Below are 17,600 nucleotides of genomic sequence, written 5' to 3'. Positions count from 1 at the left end.
GTGGGGGGGGGGGAGGAGAATAAAAGAGGAAACGCGGAACTTTTGAAAAACGCATCTTTGTCTTCTCACACTCAAAGTCACATATTTTTAATTCTAATTGTAAAAATTATCTGTCTCTCGGCATGTCTTGCCCAGTCTCTTTTCCTTCAAGGAGATTCATCAACTATGTTAATGATGACACCGGATTTTAATATATACATTAAACATTTAAGTTATAATACGTTAACATGACATAAGATGTGAATAATAACAATGTTTTATATATGAAGCAAAAACATATTTTATGTTGGGAATGGGCTAGAATACTTGGCAAGTGACTTATATCCATAACAATTTCATTTAAATATTGCTTTTGCATCCCATCTATCTTAGATGCAATTTTATAGTCCCTTTTTAAAAATTCATTTCGGCATGACCTCTTTGAGGCTGCAGCTTAGTGCCTCTAGCCTACATATTCAATTGCACTTGTACTTGTTCCTGTTCAATTACATTTCAAAGTGCAGGATCCAGTAAGTGCCCAGACATGAACTGCATTTACTATTCTGGGACTCTTCACAAATTATAACTTGCATTTGGTTATGCACAGAAATGCAGGCAAAAAGCCGAAAGGGAACCCATCGCTTCATTCAAAATATGGCCTGTCCGATTTGACTTAGAGCTTGCACAGTTTGGAAATATACCTCCGCAAGCTGCATTATTCTGGAAATCTGTCTGGGTGAGTGAGTGTGGATTTTGAATAAATGTAGACTAGGATACAGCAAATGAATGCTTTCTCGAATGGCTGAGTCCCTGCATAGCTTAAGTATGCACCTCCGCCTCCTCTGCCAAATCTGTGCCTTGAAGCCAGCTCCGTTCTTTAAGATCTGCTCATCGTGGCTTGGATCGAGTTCCTGTGGTCTCCCACTGGAGGAGGTGGAGGCAGGAAGGGGGAGCTGAGTTGGTTTTGAACAATCCCTTCTTCCAGCTGCAGCCCTCTGGAAATTTGCTCTGGATGGTTGTGGCACCTTCTGGAGCAGCACAGGAGAGGTGGTGCAAATGGACCGAAGGAGAAATGGACAAAAATGGCCTCCTTCATACCTTCAAACAGAAGTTTCCACTGTATAATAATAATAATAATTGTCAGAGCCACCCGTGGTCCCAGCTCACAAGAGACCAAAGTCCAGTCCAAGTTATATACAAAAGGTTTTATTGAAGAACATTGTTGGCATTACATCCAAGCTCCGTGGCTCCGGATCTGTTACTCTTAGATCGTAGAAGTCCCCTCTGAATCCGTCCCGCCTCTGCACCAGTTTAAGAGGCTTGTACTGCTCCACCTTTTCCTCTCCTTCCTTTTCCGCAGGGTCTTCCTGCCCCCCTGTGTTCCCTCCCTCCGGGACTCCCCAGAGGCTGAGTCCTCTGACGCCTGCTCCCCCCTCCTTCGCGCTTTGGGACCAGGCTCCTCCCCAGGACCCTCCTCACTTCCGCGCGCCTCCACATTTGAACTTGGCGCGCGTACGTTGCCTCTGACCTTCCTTTCGACAGTTACACTGCTCTCGGTGCTACTCTCCACCCCTTCCGGCAGGACGTCTTGCTCCGAACTCTTTCCCCCCTTTGTTTCCTGTTCTGCTCTTTCTGACACACTGGTAACTCCACCCCTTTCACTCCGTTCCGACAGAGGAGCCGGTCCCGATCTCCAACTCCCACTGGGGGTTCCCCCTCCGCTCTCCTGCTTCTGACTGCTTCCCCCTCTATCGCCCCTCGGCCTGGCCAGGGGGGCTCCCTTTTGGGAATCCTCCGAATCGCTTGACGGACTCTGAGACAACCTCGGGTCGTTGTCGTCCTCCTCCTCATCACCCTGGGACCCTTCCCCCTCGCTCTCTATAATAATAATAATAATAATAATGTTTCCCCAGCCACTCTGGGCGGCTTCCACAAAGACCAAAAAAGATGTCACACATTAAAAACTTCCCTGAACAGGGCTGCCTTCAGATGTCTACTGAATGTCAGGTAGTTATTTATCTCTTTGACATCTGATGGGAGGGTGTTCCACAGGGCAGGCGCCACTACCGAGAAGGCCCTCTGCCTGGTTCCCTGTAGCTTTGCTTCTCGCAATGAGGGAACTGCCAGAAGGCCCTCGGCGCTGGACCTCAGCTTCTGGGCAGAACGATGGGGGTGGAGATGCTCCTTCAGGTATACTGGGCCGAGGCCATTTAGGGCTTTAAAGGTCAACACCAACACTTTGAATTGTGCTTGGAAACATACTGGGAGCAGGTGTAGGGAGCCAACTGCAATGAATTGCAGTTCCCTGCACGAATGGACAGAACTTTCTGTTAGTGGTAGGCCTATGTAGAACCCAACCCATGGTCTTGCTCCGTGTGAACCATAAGTTAATTCTGAAGTCTAGTAGACACATATCTTTCTACCCATGCTTTCCCTGACCCATAAGATTGGATCCTGTTTTTATAATAACTGCTTCACTGGCTTTTATGTTGTATCTCTGTCTTTAATGACACTGCATGGTTTTAATGTTGTGGTTTTGCATACCACTCAATAGACTTTCCAAATACTAGGTGGCTTAGAAATGCCTTATAAAGAAACAAACCAATAAAACGGCTCGTGGTCTTTTATGGTTTAAAATTTAGCTGAAACAGAAACACTACTGGGAAAGAAGGTACTAGGCATTATATGGTAGACTGGGAAGTTTTCTGTACTCCCACTCAGCCAACCTTGGTTTGGGATTGGCTCATTATATATAGGGTTGATTTCCTATCCACCGTGGTAGAATTAGGAACCTTAGGTCAAAAGATTGAATGTAGTCCTTCAGGTCTAATTATCTGGCCCTCAAGACTCTCCCTGGGTCAAACCACGCTCTTTGGTCCCGCTCTTTGCCCTCCATAAGTCCTTCTGAGTGGCTGGAATGCGTCTGTGAATTATGCATCTTGCTTGCTTAGATGAACAATGAAGAGATGTGTGTGTGTGTGTGTGTGTGTGTGTGTGTGTGTGTGTGAGAAAGCTGGCCCACCCATTAGGCAGGGAGAAGCAGCTGCCTCAGGTGCCAGAAGTGCAAGAGATGGTGCCCTGCCCACCCCACCACCTCTACCACCACTGGAACACTCTCCACTCTTGCTGAGTTTGATTGAGAGGGGGGCTTTTCCACACACAATGTTGCCACTCGTCTTCCCTGCCCCTAGGGCAGAGAAAATGAGCAGCAAGGCCTTGCAGAATGCTTCCTTCTTGCTGAGTTCACTGAGAGGGGCTGCATTCCAGCAGTGGCAAATGTGGTGGGGGCAGAGGGTGGTACATTTCTGTTTCATCTCAGGTGGTGAAATGGGACAGGCCACCTTTGGTGTATGACTATATTCTAGTCACCTTTGGCCTTTGTGTGACTGGAATGTAGCCTACTATACAATGATAAGTGTCACATCCTTTGTCCTGCCCACGTTGGCCTCTGGACCTACTCACCACTAACAAATATCTCCCAGAAGGTTCCCCGCAAGAGAATTCCATAGGCTGGAAAATTTCTCAGTCTCCAATCTAAGTGGTAGACATGGGTACAGCATGTTAAAACAGCAATCAGGTAAGGCACAAGGTTAAGACCCATTCTGCAAAAAAACTGGGACCAAACTTGCCGACCATTTGTTATTTGAAAGGTATTTTTTTTTTTTAGATGTGAAACATATGCTAGGTAGATTAAATTTCATACCTGCCTTAAAAAGTTTTTATTCATTCAGTACAAAACCTTTTTGTTGTTGTTGCTGCTGTGAACAGCTCTTCATACTCTGTTCTAGAGCAGGCTTGGGCAGAAGATGAACAAATAATAGATTACTTGTGTGTGTGACCAGGGGAACCAAAGACCTTTTCATCCTGAGAAGGAGGAGAAGGAGAAGGAGGTAGGTTTTGACAGGTTGTTTAGATCTTGCAGTTGGAGCAGGCAGCATAACCAATTCTGAGTCTTGTGGGCCTTCAAAGAAATCTAAAATAGTGGTGCCAATATCAAAGATTGGGTTGTCAGCTTGAATATCATTCATTATCATTTCTGTTTATATCAAACGCCTTTGGCTAAAGACAGATGTTAGTTGAAAGTAGAATGTGAGGTGCATTGTTGTCCATAGTGAATACACCCATCACACTTGATCTCTTTTATTTATGCTTTGTGAAGTACACAAGATGGGGGGAGGGGGAGAATAGGCATCCTATATATTAAATATGAAGATGTTGCCCATACTCTTGGTCCGTGGTCTCAGGCAGAGATCTCTTCCAGCCTTGTTGCCTTGGTTTCTTTAGCAGAAATGCTGCAGAATCTGGGATGTACTTTCTGCCAAGGTGCCAGGGGGCACCTCCAATATACAGCCACATAGTTGGAGGGCTCTTTGCCCTGCATTCTACCAGTGCAATGCTATTAATCATTAAAACACATCTTCCTGATATCGCAGCACATGCAATTCCTCATAAAATAAAGAACAGGTGACTTTGCGCTGTAAAGGGTAATGTTAGTTAATCTGAGCGTGAACAGTGAGATTTTCAGAAATTTTTGTCTATTTTGGCCGGCATTCATTGTTTAAAATGCAATTTTTGGAGGAAGTGTCCCATAATGCAAGGAAAATACCACACCAGGAAGACAGTGGAGATCAGGAGAAGGTTGGCGTCCTCTCAAGACTTCAGGCAAATTCATGGAGCCAAATGAAGTCTCCAGAACGAAGATGCTGGAGGCAGTTAGTTGAATCCTTCATTAAATGGATGAATGGGGGGGGGGGGAATCTTCCTAGGATGGTTTCAGGAAAGCAGTTTTCAGGTTGAAGTTCAACCCCCCCCCCCACACAAACAGAAACCTATTTCTCTGTGAGAACACAGAGTGTAAAGAGCAATTTATTTCACTTTAGACAAGGAGGGTTCAATAACAACAACAACAACAACAACAATTTATTTGTACCCTGTCCATTTGGCTGGGTTTCCCCAGCCACTCTGGGTGGCTTCCAACAAAGATTAAAATACATTAAAATGTCACACATTAAAAACTTCCCTAAAAAGGACTGCCTTCTGATGTCTTCTAAATGTCATGTAGTTGTTTATCTATTTGACATCTGATGGGAGGGCATTCCATAGGGCGGGTGCCGCTACTGAGAAGGCCCTCTGCCTGGTTCCCTGTAGCTTTGCTACTCGGAGGGAGGGAACCGCCAGAAGGCCCTCGGCGCTGGACCTCGGCAGAACGATGGGAGTGGAGATGCTCCTTCAGGTATACTGGGCTGAGACATTGCTGTCAAACGGCGGTCAGTTAGTTGGCAAGCACATGGGATGGTGCCTTCTCGGTGGTGGCACTGTGGTTGCAGAATTCCTTTCTTATAGAACCATGAAAGGTTGAGTTCAGCACAGGTCTAGAACCATGCCTTGAAGACTCAATTGTTACAGTCTGCCTTTTCTTGATACACTGTGCTACTGATTTCTGAGTCTTTGGTATGCGTAAACCATACGTTTAAAGGGCATCACTTCCCTAAAATAATCATGGAAACTGTAGTTTACTCCTCACACCCGGACAACACCATTACTGGCCCCAACAACATCACACATACCATCTCGGGACTATTTAATTGCTCATCGTCTAACATTGTGTATGCCATCAAATGCCAACAGTGTCCTTCAGCTCTCTATATTGGACAAACAGGCCAGACCTTACGCCAAAGAATAAACGGACATAAATCGGACATCAGGAATCACAAGACAGAGAAACCAGTAGGAGAACACTTCAATCTCCCAGGACATTCTATACAAGATCTCAAAGTAGCTGTTTTACTACAAAGGAATTTCAGAAATAGACTGGAAAGAGAAGCTGCTGAATTACAACTTATCACCAAACTTAAAACCTGGCCTGAACAAAGACCTTGGATTCTTATCTCATTATACATGACAAAGCCATTTTTCACCTTTTCACCCCTTGCTTCTTCCTGTAAGACCTATTGCAGTTGTTAAGAGTCGTCAACAGGCTCATCACAGCTATCTGCCAATCACCCATTCCCACCACCCTTCTGAGTAATACCCCTCCCCACCTTCTCACTATATAGAAGGGTCCGGTAACTTCTGTTTCAGTGTATCTGAAGAAGTGTGCATGCACACGAAAGCTCATACCAAGAACTGACTTAGTTGGTCTTTAAGGTGCTACTGGAAGGAATTTTTTTTGTTTTTTCCTCACAGTGCTATGCATCATCCAAAATAGGAAAAGGGTGGGGCACAGATTGATATAAAATTTACATGTCCTAATCTTGATTTTATACATGCAAATTTAGAAATAATTACTATAATTTAAATAGAAATACCATACACCTCACCATAGCAGGGGAGACAGTGATGCAAGGATCTGTGTGCTTGCTCAGTCTGGAGTCCAGGAGCTGTCAAAGAGCAGCTTCAAGGTCCCTTCTGTTCTCCCTTCTTTATCTTTAGATAGGACTTGGACAGAGGATGGTCATTGGACACCCCTTGAAACTGAGAATCACCTTCTATAATGTAAGCCCTATGGCCAACATGCAATTCCCTGCATGTAGGCTGGAATAGCACAGGGCAGGAAGAATTTCATCCCCCTGTAGGAAAAAGAAGGAAACATGTAGACAAGGGAATAATTCTCCCTTGCCTCCCTTGTCTCCCAAGCCAGAGGAAGGAGACGGGAAGCCTCATTGTGCAAGCAGAAGTCATTGCACATGCTTCAATTGATAAGGCTGCTTAGGTGAATACAGAAAATTCCAGTAGCTGAAGATTGACAAAACATTCTTATTTTGTTTTAATGTCTGCAGTAATATTTTTAGCCCAATACCCATGCAAACAAACGCAAATTACAAAGAAATCAAACTGGTCCATATGAAGTGCTTTATTATTATTATTATTATTAGTAGTAGTAGTAGTAGTAGTAGTAGTTGCAGTACCATATTGAATGGTATTCAGGTGGGGTTTACTCAGAACAGACCCACTGAAATTAACAAATACGACTAAGGGCTCGCCCACACTTGTCTCTTGCCTAGAAAATATGAGTCCAAGTGTTTTTCCCCTTGTCCTGCTCCTTTCCCAGGGAAAACCCACTCTTTAGCACTAAATCAAAGTGAAACGTCAATCCAGAAAAAACCCCGAACTGCTGTTTGCTCTGATTGAGTGCTAAAGAGCAGTTTTCCCCGGGGGAAAGCAGCGGGCCAAGAGGAAGTGTTCATGAGCCCTAAGTTAGGTTACTTAATTTCAATGGGCTTGGTTTACTCTGAGTCAAACTTAGTTGAATGCCCCGCTTTGACTCTTGAATGAGACAATGACTTTAGAAACCGTGGGGGACTGAAATCCCCCCCCCCCCCACGTTTCACCTCCTCTCTTTTTGTGAATAATTTATGCGTCGGAATGGCTTCATCGCCGACTGTTCTCCTAGCCATTAAACTGAAATAGAACTTACAGAAAATGGGGCTCCAGAAGAGAAGGTCAGCCTATGGAAATACTGCTATTGCTTTTGCGCCATTATTAACACCTCCTGACACGCGGTGCTCAAAGAGGGGAAAAGCTAATCTGTAGACTAAAATGATATGGTGATCTAAGGATTGTTTCCAATGTGTACGCAGGAGGTGAATATCATTACAAGAAAGTGGAAGTAAGAAAAGTGCATGGAAACGGGGAGAGAGAGTGACAGAAATAAGATCTTTAAGTTGACACGGGAACAAACTCTTCGCAGTCTGCTTGGGAGACCCACTGCCTGGAATCTACAGGGTGGCCTCGTAGTTCCAGTGTTCCAGGCAGGGTGCCGATCTATCTGCGTTAGAAATCATCTTGGTGTCTGAAGAACAGCCAATCAGATTTGTCTTTCATTTTTTAAAATAAAAGAATGCACTTGGGTTAAGTGTTAAAGTGAAAAAATGTTTTCGTCCGAAGATATGTGTGCTGCAACATGTACAGTGTGTTAGCCATTATTGTCTATTTGAAGCACATTTATCTCTCAGAACATTTTATCATCTCACCCCTATGGTTTTGGGGCTGAATTGTTTCCGTGCTCGGCGGAGATGTTTTGAAGCAAGCAAATAAAATTAATCCCACTCTCGTGATTTCTAAGTTCATATGTCAAGATTTTCATTCCCCCAAGGTGAGTCAAGTTATTTCCCCCCAAAATTGATGGCTAACAACCTGAAAATAAAAGATGGCAGCAAATGGTTGACATGTCCACAAACGGTAATTTGAATCTGCCAGGCTCATTATTATTTATTGTTACTTTTTTTTAATTTTTTTATAATATTTATTACTTTTCCAATTTAAACACTACAAAACAAAATGAACAATACAATACAATACAAAAACATTACATAACATAAAAACACTACATAACACTAACACATTAGACTAACAAAACAAAATAAAAACAGTTTAAAACACATCAATCAATTTCAATATCTTATCTTTCATTCACTTATTTCAATGACCTCCTCACACCTCCCTTTTTGTATTCCACTTCTGTTAATCGTTTCAGCAACTCCTTTCCATCTTCCTCTGTTTTCTATCCTATAGTTATCTTAACATATTCTAACCTTATTTTTTCCTTTAATACTCTAATAATCTATTTATACTTAATTCCTTATAACATTTCTACTAAAGCCATATAACTTCATTTCCACATTTTTCTAACATTCATTAATTTTACAGTATTTCTGTAAATAGTCTTTAAACTTTTTCCAGTCTTCTTCCACCGACTCTTCTCCCTGGTCTCGGATTCTGCCAGTCATTTCCGCCAGTTCCATATAGTCCATCAACTTCATCTGCCATTCTTCCTGGGTGGGTAAATCTTGTGTCTTCCAATACTTCGCGATAAGTATTTTTATTCTCCAAAGACTGTAGAGCAGTGTGCATGTAGATGTCCCATTTTATCCCCAAAACAATAGTTTCAGGTGGCTGAGAATGACAGTGACTGAGAATGACAGTGAAATCTGGGCCTAGAAGCTCTTGAGATACTTGAGACGTCCAAGTATGCAGGTGCAGGATTGCAACCTTACATGTATCTGTTTACTCAGATGCATGTCTCACTGAGTTCAGTGGGGCTTATTCTCAGGTAAATTTGTATAGGACTGTACCTTTCTGTACAATCTTACCCTTTCTACTTAGAAATACAGTAAGTTCAGCAAGGTTTAGTCCAAGATAAATTTATATAGACTTGCAGACTTAGTGAGTCATCCAAAGTCATTGATCTGAGTAGCGAGTTTCATGGTTCAGCATAGATTTGAACTGAGACACATAACTATCTTATGCTGACTCACAAAAAAAGAGCATATCGGTTTTGTTCAATGTACACAGTTCAAATATACCAATTAGCCCTTAACTCATGATATCATAATAATGCCGAACATTTGTGTCAGGAATGGGGAACCTATAGCCTTCTAGAAGTTGTTGGGCTTCCATCAGCCCCAGCCAACATGGCCAAAGATCAGGGATGATGGGAGGCGTATTATGAGAATACCTGGAGGGCCACAGGTTTCCCATCTCTGCTCTCTGTTATCTATATGCTCATTAAAGAAAACAACACTTTGGGTTGGAGGAGCTACCATATTTCCTACTTTTTCTTAATAAGGAAATAGGAAATATATGGAAAGGGAGGAGGGATCTCCAGAGCAGTGTTTGCATTAAGGCAGTGCTGCAGATATATTCACACTAGTTGCTAGTTCTCAGAAAATGTGTAGCTGACCTACTCACATATAGATGTATTCAGGATCTGTACAGTGGTACCTCGGGTTACAGACGCTTCAGGTTACAGACACTTCAGGTTACAGACTCCACTAACCCAGAAATAGTACCTCAAGTTAAGAATTTTGCTTCAGGATGAGAACAGAAATCGTGGCAGCGGCAGTGGGAGGCTCCATTAGCTAAAGTGGTACCTCAGGTTAAGAACGGTTTCGGGTTAAGAACGGACCTCCAGAACGAATTAAGTTCTCAACCCGAGGTACCACTGTAGTTTTGTTCATTCATTTTTGCTTGATCTTCAGGTACATCATATTCATCATAAAGCAGTTTTCTACTTCGCAGCCATAAAGCGAGGGGACAGGGGACGGACTGATTTCAGGAGCTGCTGGGGTTTGAAGAATCTTCATATCTGTTTGCAGGGGCTCCACTTATTGAGGTGAGGAAGGGTGAAATTTACACGTTGCTACCAGGTGGTGAGATGAAGAGTGAAACTGACGCATTGTTATGGAAATAACTAGTCACAAATTGTGTGGCTGTCACACACTGGGCTGTACCCAGTGCTAGCCCTACTCAAAGTAGACCCACTGATGTTAATGGCTATGGGTAACTTAGGTTCATTTATGTCAGTGAGTCTCACCTACTTACATGGTAATAAAGCCCGCTGAATCCAGTTCTGGACAGACTTCTATAGGATTGCACTAACTTTCTTTTCTGTTATTGGTTTTAAATGAAACCTTTTCTTCTGAAGATCCTCCTGCATAATAATAATGATTACAATTTTCTGAATGCTGTTCCTTCTGTAGCCACAAGGACACCACCCACACAGAAGAGGAACATGGGAAGTTGGAGGGGGCAGGGTTTACGGGGGGGGGGGGGGCCTTTAGAAAAAACCCTAAGCTGGATTGCTCAAAAACAACAACAACCGAACAAACAAAAAACAACACGCATACCTAGGAGGGCACAAAATATTGTTGGTCCCACTAGTAAAGAGTATATTTGTTAAAGCAACTACCTTAAGTCATAACAGCAAGGAATAAAAGGATTATGAGATAACCTGACAGCTTTCTAGTTCTGATTTAGACGTCAAATAAAACTTCTGAGCCAAGATAAATGAGATGCACTTAAAGGCAAAAGGTATGAGCCAGTGAAATACCACTTCAATAAAATATTCCTGCATCATTGGCTAACATGTTGGTCTCTGCTGTGTTTTTCGTGTATTGTAGGGCTGAAGAACCTTACTCAGCCTGAGGACCACATTTCCAAGAGCCAATTGGCAGTGGTGGGTGGGGCTATTCTACTACTCTAGATTAGGCTTGTTTCTACATACATTCATATGTCCCTCTCTAAGCTCCATCTAGGCAACTAGGGACTAGCTATACAGCTGCAAATAAAAAGTTTTAAGTGTGTTGTAAAGGGCAATATACAAATGTGACACTAGATGGCGAAAGTGAACTATGACAAATTCATTGTATTTTTCAAAACGTTTTTTAAAAAGCATTTTCACATCATTTTTTTTAATGTGTGTGTAGGACAAATGGTCCGTGTTAAAGGATACACTTCAGCCAGGCAAAAGCACTTGAGGTAGGATCTGTGAGGGGTGTTTTTGTGAAAGCCTGGAATGTGCTCTTGAACTCTGATAATTCATCTTGCTTGCTTGGAAATAACTTTTTTGATTTATTTTTTTAAGTGAGGTGCCAACAATCATATATTGATGAAATTGCAGAACAGAAAATGGTGGCCATGGATAGCAAAAAAGAGCTGCCCCCAGCCCAAAGGACCTGGCTTCACCCTATCGGAATGTTTCCCTCCAAAATTATGATTCCTTCCTTCCTTCTTTCCTTTTTTCCTTCTTCCTGATAACAATGGTGTCTACTATTATTAATAATAATAGTTGTTATTATTATTAATAGTAGTAGTAGTAGTAACTATTATTAATAACAGTAGTAATAATAATGAGGGAGTGGCTGTTATAGCTTCTCTGAGCCTGTGCTTCAGCATGGATTGGTTCCCCATCCCAGCATAATCAAGGTTCTCTTATTCTGCATTAAGATACTTGCACGGAAAATAAATGGGTCATACACTTCACCCATATGCACAACTTTGCCTAAATATAAATGGAAGGATCTGATCTGACTGTCCATGCTAATTTGTTCCCTTCCTCCATTCACCTAAATGAGAAACCTGGTGTTCCTGGTGGATACATTAGAGGTCTTGCTTGTAGAGCTGATTTCATGACCTGTGGTGCATGCTTTTTTGATGAATTAATGTTTTACTCATAATTAGGAGTTTTCTCTGGGAAACTAATTGTGCACTGGTACTTCTGAATCAATTTATCATTTTCCCCCACTCCAAAAAAGGGTAAGATGAATGACTTATAAATGAATGATTTAGTAATGCTCATAAGGGACTAAAAACCTGTAGGTCCCCTTGATTTTGAGGTATCCCAAGGACAGTATTTTTAACCTCTCTGATCACTGTTGACTTTATTGAGCTCCATTTCTAAGATACAGCATAATCAAGGTTCGGTTTTGATAATGAGTTTCATTTAATGGGTCTACAGGAAAGCTAAATGACAGCAAACACACACATGAGAGAGAGAGAGAGGAGAGAGAGAGAGAGAGAGAGAGAGAGAGAGAGAGAGAGAGAGGATCTTTTGGAGCCTTTATCCAGTTACTGTAAATCATGCCATTCAGGCAAGCTGGGGTGATGTTAACTGCCAAATTTCATTTAAGATGTACCTTTATTTGCTCTGACAAGCCACTCAAAATCCTTCCAGATTTCCATAAATGAACTCCAGAAAAACATTAAATTAGAACCGTTTGTGGCAGGTCCTCATTACATCCTGAAGAGTATACAAATTAAACTATTTTTATTAGGAAATTGGAAAGAAGGAAATGTTAATAAAAGCAATGGTTTAAAGGCACTGAAATATTTACTTTTTATTTGAGAGAACCCATTAGTGATTTTGGGTCCCATGCCACATTTTTAATCCATTCCCTGAACCTATCATCCAATAGAAAAAGAAAGGTTCATATTAAAGCAACATTCATGCCCCACCCTCTATTCAGATAGCACTTGATTCCATTTCTTGATGTTTCCACACCTGATAATTTCTGATAAAAGCCACTTCTGGAAATTTAGCAGAATCTTGTAGAAGTTTAGTGCTTCTTTCTGTGTTAATTGCTTCCAGGGGAAAAAGAAAAAAATCTCCTTGCCACTCTGTTGACTCAGAAAATCATGGGACCTTTTGCACAGGAAGGTTTCTGCTGTTTTCATGGATCCTGCCATATATGACAAAATTTGGGGCGGTATTCCAGCATACAGTTCTTCCCTGCCATTTTCATGGGTGGGGGATCAGAAACACATTTGCGCAGAAAGGGTGGTGGTGTGCCTGATGACAGCCGCTGTTGTGTCACACCACACCCACTGAGGTGACTGAGGGGACCGTGAGGTGGCGGCCTGTGGTTCAAGAAGCCACAACAGAAACCAGGACAGAAGCTAGCATTGTAAGCAGGAGAACTAACACAATAATCCCCACATCTGAATGCACCCCCCCCAGTGGTGGAGGAAACCTTTCCGGCACCTGGGGCAGCGCGCCCAGGGGTGGGGCTGCCCACCCATAGGGATGGCCCATCCCTATGGACACCATATGCCTCATCCCACCCACTGTCTGCCCACTGCCTCCCCCCTACAGCTATAAGGCAGCTGAGGCCCCGCAGTGTGCCCCATCCCTATGGACGCTGCACGTCCCTTCCCTATGGGTGTCCCTATTAGTGTGGTGGCAATACACCCAGGGGGGATTTTGTCACACACACCCCGAGATGAAGAAGAAGATGGAGAAGAAGAGGAGGAGGAGGCTAACATTCTCCTTTCCCTTCCTCCCCCACAATAAACACTCTGTGAGGTGAGTGAGGCTGAGAGACTCCAAAGAAGTGTGACTAGCCAAGGTCACCCAGCAGCTGCATGTGGAGGAGCGGAGACGCGAACCCGGTTCCCCAGATTACGAGTCTACCGCTCTTAACCACTAAACCACACTGGACCACCTCAACTGCATCTCCCTTTCTCCATCACTAACACCCCTCTCTCTGTTTGCATCTGCATTGCATTGACCTCCCTGCCACCTCACCCTTCCCTGCCCTCTCTCCTGGCCAGCAGCAGCAACCCACCTGCTGAGAAGCTAGCGTAGCATCCACCCCACCTGGTGAAGTCATTTCTGGTGAGGACCAGTTCTTACTCAAAGAGGTAATGTAGGTCAGTGAAGGTCCACTCACTCCACCCCCACCCAATAGATACACCCAAAGAGCCTCTGAGCAGAGGGGCAAAACTGTGCCTTCAGCACAGTAGATTCCAGTTTTAGAGCTGTTGGCTTTAGGAAACCAGTGTACTGACTGCATTACAGCCACACCCATCTAAACAGGTTTGGACCTTGACATCCGGCATGATAATCAATGCTTACAGTCTTGCATTTGGATTACGTGTGCAAAAAAATACAATGGGCAGGATGCACACCAGGAACGCCGACAGTGGAAGTCCTGTTCAAGGCTTTCCCCCCATCCTCTCTGTGATTTCCCCCCATCCTCTCTGTGATTTCCTTACACAAGTCAATGGACAGAGACCTCCATTGTATCTCCAAATTTCCATGGCAGGGTCAGAAGGCTAACTCTCACCAATGACCCTCAGGGTATTAGAGTGTTTACTGTAGGTGACATTTCCCCTATCCCAGTCTTTCCTGGCTATTTTGCCATGATCTCTTTCCCTATGCAGGTCAATAGTGTGATCTCTTTCAGGGGACAAGATTTGACACCCCCTAACTTTGAGTAGCTACCTGTATAAATATAGGTTTGATGGTGATAGTTTTGCACCCCTTTGGCTCAATGCCCTGTGCAGAAGAACCACTGCACTGATCTAAACTGGCACTGCCTCTTTTTCTGAAGGAGTATATGCAGTATTCCCAGAAACCCATGAGGGGATAATCCCACCTGCCAATGACCCTTAGGGTAACAGAATCATTGCTTGGAGGGTGACATTTCTTCCACCCCACTCCTTTTCCCCACCCCATGATTTCTATTGTACATCCCCTAAAATGGTAGAGTCTGGCCTCGCAGGAGAACCATTGCAGCTATCAAATTCTGGCAGAAAACGAAAAAGATATAGAATTTTCCTTTGTTTAAAATGGATAAAAATGTAAAGGTGCCCTGCATTGATACCCCTGAATGTTCCCTCTTCATAGGGAACTCTGGGAAATGTAATTCTGGGAGGAGAATACAGTCCTCCTTAACAACTCAACCAAAAGAAGTTCCCAGAATAATTTTTTTTTTTTTGGGGGGGGGGAGCCAAAACTGTTTAAAGTGGTACATAGCACTTTGAATGTATGGTGTGACCTCAGAATAAGGCGTATTCTGATTTGGGATGAGACTCAGTCTGACTCAGAATATGTTCATTTGATTTTTGCATTGATTGTTCTGGGCCAGGGGTCGCCAAACTGGCACCCTCCAGATGTTTTGGACTATCATGCACATCTGCTCAAGCTAGTAGAGCTGTGCTGATTGGGGATGATGGGCTTTGTGTTCCAAAACATCTGGCAGGCGGCAACAGGTTGGCAAAGGTTGTTCTGAACTGTGTCCATCTCGACACTACGAACTACAGCGCGTTCCCTGAATGAATCTCAGTTTGTTCATGTTTCACAGCTTTCACGTTTCACAGCTTTCTTACACATCTCCAGATTAAAAAAATACACCAATCCCTTTGCACTGGAGCTCCCAGTTAGTCTTACCCAAGATCCACTGAGTTTATAAATCTGGGAACCACGTTCATGTTGAGGCATGTAATGAAGAGATATAAGACAAAATGACACTTCAAACAGAGCAAGATGGATCCAATGGCAACTATGAGTGTTCCGTGTGGCTTTAAATATGGAAATCTCTATTCAGACCTTACCGTATTGGCATTCTCAGAATGTGGTTGGTGCATATTCGTGTTGGCGTGTCGATATCCATTTGGACCAGGCCTTTGCAGAAGTCACTTGTGCTACCCACACAGACAGGGCTTTAGGATTTCTCAGGCTGAGCCCTTCTGTGCAAAATTGGGAATGCCCATATGGAGGTCACGTTGCATAAATGTAGCTCTTTTATGTCAGGCGAAGGCCCAGGGCAATTACAGATTGCTCCAAAAATTGCATTTATGGCATACAACATTACTCAATTCTCATGTGACTTGGTTTGAAGAGGGAAAATGAAAAGTGGTATTTATCAGCTTGATAATAAATTTCTCCTTCTCTCTCTTCCTCCCTTTATTCCTTTGTAAGCCCGGTGGATATTCTGGGGTGAGCAGAATGCACAAAAAAGATGGTATTTTCTTTAAATGGCTTGGTTAATGGTTTCCTACCCTCTTAGACGGCCATGTGCTCTGATTGCTCTCAGTTTGGGCTGTGTTCCTCTTCTCCTTGTTCTGCAAACCAGATTGGTTACATTAAATGCTTATGTTAATGTTCCATCAATTAGCTTTTTCTTTCTTTACATTTTGTTTTTCATTGTTTTGCTTTGGCTTTGTTTTTACCCCCTGTATAATTAAAATGTTTAACGTTGTTCCTTCCTGTGGTCAGGACACATTCACTTAAAGCTATTTTATTCTAAATCAAGACAGAGGGCAAATGGAAGCAATTAGAATTAAGGGCTAGTTTATCCTCCCCCCCCTCCTTCCACCCCATAATGCGGTGATGTCTCTTCTGTAAATTACACTATCATTGCTGCTTCATCCTCCAGATCCCCTTATATGATATATATATATATATATATATATATATATATATATATATATATATTCACAAGAACGCTAGCCAATGCAACATCATCTGCAATGGGAGTGAGGGGCCCGTAGACAGAAATCTCTGCTTCTCGACACAACAATTCATTTGCAATGTCCATTGCAGTTTAACCAGATTGAGTTGGTGATATAATTAATTCCAGAAGAGCTTGTCATTGTGGGGGACGAGGGCAATGTAGCAATGCTTCAGTAGGTGGCGCTTCAACACAGCTCACCTGGTACACTGGCTCAGCTTGTACACAAAAATCTTGGAAGAATACTCTCGCATGGTTTCTAAGCCTCCTTCAAGCGAGAATATACTGCCAGATCGTGAGCTCTGGTCTCTAAACTGACAAAATGTTAGGACATTGCTCCTTGCAACTCAAGGAACTTCTCCATCTCTTGGTTTCACTTTGTTATCATTGTATAACTCTTATTTTTGGAGGAGAAGGAGAATAAGAAGAATCAGACTCTGCATTGCTGATGTGCGTTTGTTTGTTTATTTATAAAAAAAACATTATTTTTCCAATGGGACATTTGAGACTGGAACGAGATTTGACAGGAGATAGAAAAGAGCAGACCGAGATGAGATATGATAGCCATCTTCAAATATCTCAAGGGCTATCACATGGAAGATGGAGCAAGCTTGGTTTCTCCTGCTCTGCAGGGTAGGACTCAAACCAATGGTTTCAAGTTACAAGAAAGGAGATTCCAACAAAACCTTACGAAGAACTTTCCGACATTAAGAGCTGTTTGACAGTGGAATGGTCTCCCTCAGGAGGTTTTTAAGCAGAGGTTGAATGGCCATCTGTCATGGATGCTTTAGCTGAGATCCCTGCATTGGGGTCCCTTCCAATTCTAAAATTCTATGGTTCTACAGTGGTATCTCAGGTTACAGATGCTTCAGGTTACAGACGCTTCAGGTTACAGACTCCGCTAACCCAGAAATAGTACCTCGGGTTAAGAAATTTGCTTCAGGATGAGAACAGAAATCGTGCTCCGGCGGCAGCGGGAGGCCCCATTAGCTAAAGTGGTGCTTCAGGTTAAGAACAGTTTCAGGTTAAGAATGGACCTCCGGAACGAATTAAGTTCTTAACCCAAGGTACCACTGTTTATATGGATGCTGCTTAAAATAGTCACCC

At 43.0% G+C, this 17,600-nt stretch overlaps 1 long non-coding RNA gene across 1 annotated transcript in view; it reads left to right on the top strand.

Annotated features, from left to right (window-relative positions):
- The first annotated feature begins 395 nt into the window (after positions 1 to 395).
- The window catches only part of LOC310848494, a 34,937-nt gene continuing 17,732 nt past the window's right edge, over positions 396 to 17,600 (top strand). Inside the window, exons 1-2 of the long non-coding RNA XR_014566456.1 lie at positions 396 to 715; positions 3,748 to 3,869. This is a non-coding gene — a long non-coding RNA (uncharacterized lncRNA). The remainder of the gene's footprint in view (positions 716 to 3,747; positions 3,870 to 17,600) is intronic.

Source organism: Podarcis gaigeae, assembly GCF_964106915.1.
Source record: "Podarcis gaigeae genome assembly, chromosome: 7".
Lineage (NCBI taxonomy): Eukaryota > Metazoa > Chordata > Lepidosauria > Squamata > Lacertidae > Podarcis > Podarcis gaigeae.
The sequence above is the reverse complement of the archived record's forward strand: the minus strand, read 5'-3'. Positions and strand labels throughout refer to the sequence as shown.